At 36.6% G+C, this 6,503-nt stretch overlaps 1 long non-coding RNA gene across 1 annotated transcript in view; it reads right to left on the reverse strand.

Moving 5' to 3' along the window:
• Positions 1–6,503, reverse strand: part of LOC136032933 (uncharacterized) — a 417,461-nt gene that overhangs the window by 222,213 nt on the left and 188,745 nt on the right. The window lies entirely within an intron of this gene.

Genomic DNA, 6,503 nt, shown 5'->3' on the forward strand with positions numbered 1-6,503 from the left:
GTTGGTAACAATAATTATAATATCAACAAGTCTAATCTGGAGATTCTAGAACTGTCTTACCTCCTTAAGTGTTTTTCATTAGTTATCGTCGGGAACTGAGAAAAAAGTATATTATTATCTATGGTGTATTGTCCAGAATTTTTCCTCTTTTGCTTACATTATGTTTATGTGGAGCTATATACTGTAATATAAAATTGCAATCCAAACTTTAAGTTTCAATAACTAAATTTAACTTGTTTTTAATGTTACAGAAATGTTTAATAGATTGTAAAACTGCCTGTGATTAGCCACGAGGAATGTTTCTACTCTATCAATTTATTTGCCTAGGCGGCTAGCATTATCACTGGTTCTTATCTTTAGAACCAAGGAAAACTAGTAAGTATCTTGTAATAAATTACGGTACCAAGTACAGTGAAAATAGATTTCGATTGTTTGAATAGGTTAAGTGGGATATTGCACAACCGTACTGATTTTGACAAATTAGAAAGAATCATTAATTCAAATTTAATGATAAAGATCTCTATTTGCAGTTGTGCAATTTTGGTATAGCGGGCAGCAAATGAAAAAAAAAAACAACAAAAAAACAACGTAGGTGAAGAATCCGCCAAAAAACAAGGTAAAAATATATATAACCAAACCGCTTAAGAAGATTTAGCTTTCCTTTGAAGGTTTTAATGTTTGAACTTTTTCGGACGGAAAACATTGTCAAATTTAACTAGTTTAGGCTTGTTTGTTTTCAGGGTTCAGCGTGCATCACTGAAGAAAAAGTAATACTGCCCTAAAAACCTAAGGATATTTAAACAAAGCAAAGGAACAATCATAGAAAATAGCGTTTGTCAAATATGATTAGATCTAAAATAGATCAAGGGGGCAAATATGTTTTCAATTTGATGTCCTTGTTATGAATTTGATTTCCATGTCTTCTTTCCGTCCTAAATTGAGAATGGGGAATATTTTAAACCTTAGGAAGTGTATACTTGTTGGATATTAAAGTATCTAGTGCCCTATGTTTTCTAAGAACTAAAACCAACCATAGGGTAGCCCTTAACATGCTATATCTCCTCAGGTGCTCCATATCCTTGCGTGGCAACAGCTACACCAACAGCCCATTTAACTCGGAGGATTTATTAATATATGTCAGTCTGTTACAGACAGAAGTGTATCCCCTTGTGAAATTCAGTCATATAAAGATTTTTATTTTTAAGATTGGGGAACCTAAAGAAAACCCGACACATTTTTACCTCTTTACTCGACTCACGGCTATTTAGGATTGTCTTGAGAATGCTACGAAGCAACTGGGTGATTATCAATAAAAACTGTCAAGATGGAACAATGACAATCTAAAATCATAACTAGATCTACGTTGCATCGACAACGTAAAGTGTTGCGGCAACCTTTTTTCGGCTTCGCCGAGGAAAGTGTTGCAAGAGCAAAACTCTAGTTTTGTTTCCTCGCTTCGATTAAACGCTGAAGTTGTTAATCTGTAAGGATCTTAAAATAAATACTAGGTACACCAACTCGCAAAAGTTGCAAACCCCTCATTGCAACTAGTAAAAGTTGCGAATCCCTCATCATTGAAGGTGATTGTAGCCTAACAGCCGATTATTACTTACAAGTCCCCTCATGTCTTACCACTGGAACCAAATTGGTTTTACCATCAAATACACCGAAAACAAATAATAGGTACACCAACTAGCAAAAGTTGCAAACCCCTCACTGTCGAAGATGATTATGAGCTAACAGCCGACTGTTGCTTAAAACTCCCCTATATGCCTCACAATTGATATCGGTCTATTTTTGTTTTCTATGTGTACCTTACTACTGAAGTTGTCAACCCCTTTAAACTTCCAAACTGGTATTTCTCATGAAGGAATATTTCTACCAAAATCTGGATGGCATATGCTTTAATCAACTCATCAAGAGCTACCGACTGCCATCATAAAAATCCATCTGTCTTAGTTCAAAAGTTGACTTTTTGGCCGCAGGCCAGGTTTCTAACGTCATCACTTAGAAAGGAGCAAAGGATAAACTCTAATGAGAGATTTAGCAATGAGAGAACTTTTCAAGGTGAAGAGGCACGTCTGATACCATTTCTGTATCGGCCTATTTTTGGTTTCAGTGTGTACCTTAATACTGAAGCTGTCAACCCCTTTAAACTTTCAAACTGATATACCTCATGAAGGAATCTTTCTACCAAAAAATGGATGACATATGCTTTGATCAGCTCATCAAGAGATAACGACTGCCGTCGAAAAAAAATCTATCTGTCATAGTTCAGAAATTGACTTTTTTGCCATAGGTCAAGTTTCTAACGTCATCGCTTAGAAAGGATAAACTCTAATTTCTTTAGCAATGAGAGAACTTTTAAATTTTAAGAGGCACATCTTATACCATTTCTCTAACGCAATCCGAAGTGCAGGAAACCAAATGATAAACTCAGCTGATATCACGCACAGAAATGGGTAGAAACAATAAATTTTTTGTCACAGACAAGAGTTCTATGTTTCTTTCCAAAATGCAAAGTCATATTCATCAATCCGGTCTAAGGTCCACACTTTCCGTAAAACCGCAGAGGTTAGACCCTTACCACTTTCTAGGAATAAGCTGAAATCGGGATGCTAGGATTTAAAAAAAAACGAAACCAAAGTGTTGCTCTCGTAACAGCATGAGTTCCGTAAATAATGTTGGGTTTTCAATAAAGCTGCCTTGTCGACGCGATAACTTGTCTGACTATAGCATCTGAGATACAAATGAGCAATTTTATACTTTTTTACTCTCCTTTTAGCTTGTTTTGAAATACTTTTCTTATGACCCATATTGGCTCATGTTTCATTCGTACTAATTCTACCCCAGTTCATTTTAAACTTCTCTTCGTCGCTTTTTTAACCTTTAAAGTTTTATGCCAGCCTTTTTACATTTATAATTGCTCCTTTTTTTTACTTGGTCAGATTTCCTATGAAGAAACTTCCAAATAGTATATCATTATTGACAAATCATGATACATACTATTTGATTTTCGACTACCCAAGTTCCATTTCTATCTTGTTTGGCAGTCGGCTGCTCTTCTGACGCGCCAATTTAGCGTGATTCTCATTCATATAAACTTTATATGTAGACAAAAAAACTTGACGCTGTAGAAAAAAAAACTCCACAGTGTTTCTCAGATTTTAAACTATTGGATAGACTATAGAGCCTACGCAAGCAACTATTTCAGAGGATGCGGGGAATAACCATAAATAAAGGTAAATAGAAGGCCCCTCATGCGGAATTCGTTAACAAAAATCATTTTAAGTCGATTTATTGTTATTTTTTAGAGTTGTTATTAACATTTTGATATTGTACGGTGTCCAGAAATACCGTATCATAAAAAATAATAGTAAATTTTATGATAGTACTGTCAGGTTCAGAATCACAACTTCCGATTTAAGGTTACCCTGTTAAACAGGTGGAACGTAATTTTATTTATAGGTCACAATAGATTATTTAGGCAATAACCCAGATATACAAAGTTCTTAGATCTTCCTGTCGAATAATTATGATTAATGAATCTACTACTATTAACCATTATCTTATTAAATGTGGTCTCTCCTTAATGAATCATGGAATCTTAGACATAAATGCTGTTGATGCAATTTTTTTTCATCATTATAGTTTTCCCTTTACAATAATATATCATTGTTTTTGCCAGTTAGCCATTGGAAACAAAACTAATAAGTTGTCTATAGACTTGGTAACTACTGATATAATTTAAACACTTCAGTGTAGAATAATCATAAAGTTTTCTCTTCCGTTGGAGAAATTCTCTTAGACAATATTTTATTTGAGTGAGAGGGGGGGGGAACATTTGTCTAAACGACTAAAACAAGTCGACAATACGGTAAAATCATGAAACCTAAAGGGGAGGTATCCTCCTTTTTGCGTATTTGTCAGGGTGGAGTATTTTACTTTTTCGCAAGGCTGCCTCTAGTTAAAACAGCATTATAAAAAGCTCCAATGATGTTTTTTGATTTTCCAGCAGGATCTACAGAGACCCTCTCCCCTTCAAACGCCATATGAAGGAAACGGAAGTCATTTAGATTTACATCAAAAGTAGCGGGGCCCTAATAACTACTGAACTAAGTTCACTAGGATAACCGGTTACTATCTCTATGCAGGCATGCAGGCCTATGCATACCTCATTAGCATAATCGAGTTCATTTTTCCATCAATTATAAAGCCACTGTGTCATTTGGTTAATAAGTCATTACAATTAGGAGTTTTGTCCCAGCGACTCAGATTGGGACGAGTGATATATCTTTTTAAAGGAGATGACCGTGAGGATCCAGGGAATTACAGGCCGATCTCTTTCCTATCCGTCTTTTCTAAAATGTTTGAAAAACCAATGCTGAAGCAACTAATGAGCGACGCCAAACAGTTTTTCCATAAGCATCAATTTAGATTTCGTGCATAACATTAAACAGAACATGCGTGCAGTAGGTTTCTTCAGTTCATATGGCAGCCATTGGTTTCTGGTTTCATATCAGCAGCCATTTTTCTTGATGTTAGGAAAGCTTTCGACAGTCTCACTCACGACATCCTTGTCGATAAGCTGTCTCATCAAGGAGTTCGTAGGGAGCAACTGCTATGGTTTTCTTCAGACCTCACTAGCCGTTCTATCGCTGCCTAAGCTTCAGACGACCAAGTTCCAGTTACTTAGGGAGTGCCTCAAGGCTTAATTCTTGGGCCTTCACTATTCCTCATTTACGTCAATGACTTCTGTCGGCTTTTTACTAACACGATAACAAATCTCTGCTGTGGATTATGCCATAAGTATGATTTCCAAATCGCACCAATAGCTGCATCCAATAAGCATGAAGAATTAATCGCATTCGTTGATGATAATACATTAGGTGCATCGGCTACTGGTGAAGAATCCCTTACATTAAAGTTACAAACGATGACTAAGAAAGTTTATCATTGGTTTGATAGTAATCGTTTAGCTATGAATGTAAAAAAGTCACACCTACTTATTTTTTCCCGTATAGGTAAGAGCTGCCCTACAGTAATGAAGCTTCCTACTTTAAGAGGTCCTATATGCTGCTCATCTGACCGATACGTGCGATTCCTTGGAATTCTTCTGAATGAAAATCTAAAATTCAAGCAGCATATTCAGATGATAAGAGTCAATGTTTTAAGAGGACTGGGGATCATAAGAAAACACTGGGGATCATAAGAAAACTCAAACATTTTTTTTCCCTTTTTAAATTCTCTGTCTTTTGTACTTCTCTCTTATTTATCCTTATCTATATTATACGCATCTGCTTGGTTGTCCACTTTTCCATCTCTACTTTCCCTATCCGTAATCTCCAGCTGAAAGCAGCAAAAGTCCTCCAGTCCACCAATTATGCTCCTGTGCAGCTCTTAAAGCTGAAGGATATCTATACACTTTCGCTGCGTTCAATGGCATTACTTTATTTCCGCAGAAATCTTCCAGCATGTTTTTCTGGCATGTTTCAACGAGTGAATGAAATCAACCCATATACAGTTCAAAATCGAGAGGATATACTGATTCCTTCCAACCCCTAGTGCGTTCAGACTAGTCTCGCCGTTACTGTGGGCATGACTAGAACTCTATTCCTGTTGGGGTTCGGAATTCCCATACCCTTGGTTTCTTTAGAAAACTCCAAAGATTTTTGTCAGAGAAGAATAGTTGAATGTAAAGTTTTCCAAATAAAGTAATTTTAAATTTGATTTTTAATGGTTTGATTTAGCGTTGGTTCTTTATGTCGATGATAGTTAGATTTGTTGTTGGTGTTAGGTGATGCGGAGATCGGTTGTCTTCATGTGAGCATTCGTATGGGCAGTACTTCTTTTTTGTTTTTTCTAGGTCTAGTTCAGTAACCTGAAAATGATCTTCCAAAAAAATTTCTTCCCAAGGAAAATACCCCCACCCCCTCCCTGTGAAAATCCCATCCTAAAAAAAAAGTCCGAATATCTCCCAATAACAAAGACTAGGCTATATGTGAAAAACGGGCAAATTGAATATCTCACAACCCTTCCTTAGGAGAAAATGGGAACCAAACGAAACATTGATAATTTCGAATAATTTGATTTAACTTGTTTTTTGTTATTCAACCCCTTCAAATTCTAATAACTTTATTAGTTGTTCAAGCCCATACGGAAGAGAAATATCATACAAGTCTGGCCCTTCCTTATCAGTGTTTTGGCTATGGTGGACACTGAAGAATCCAGGGAGGGTGATGGCAGACTTGACGTATTCACCCCGAATGTAATCAAGGGAAGTTTCAAGGTAGCTACAGATCTGACAGGCTGGAGTGATACATATAGTCCTAATGATCACAAACTTATTAAGGAGGGTCAGCCTAACCCACAGAGCTTCTTCGCCTGCTGAGTTCGGGAGATTCAGACGTGAGTATGGCATATGGACCTGTATTAAAACGGAAACACCTCCTCCACCATATTTCAGACCGTCACTGCGTACTTGGTCTCACCTGAGGAGCGTG

Source organism: Artemia franciscana, chromosome 11 (genome assembly GCF_032884065.1).
Source record: "Artemia franciscana chromosome 11, ASM3288406v1, whole genome shotgun sequence".
NCBI classification, from domain to species: Eukaryota; Metazoa; Arthropoda; class Branchiopoda; order Anostraca; family Artemiidae; genus Artemia; species Artemia franciscana.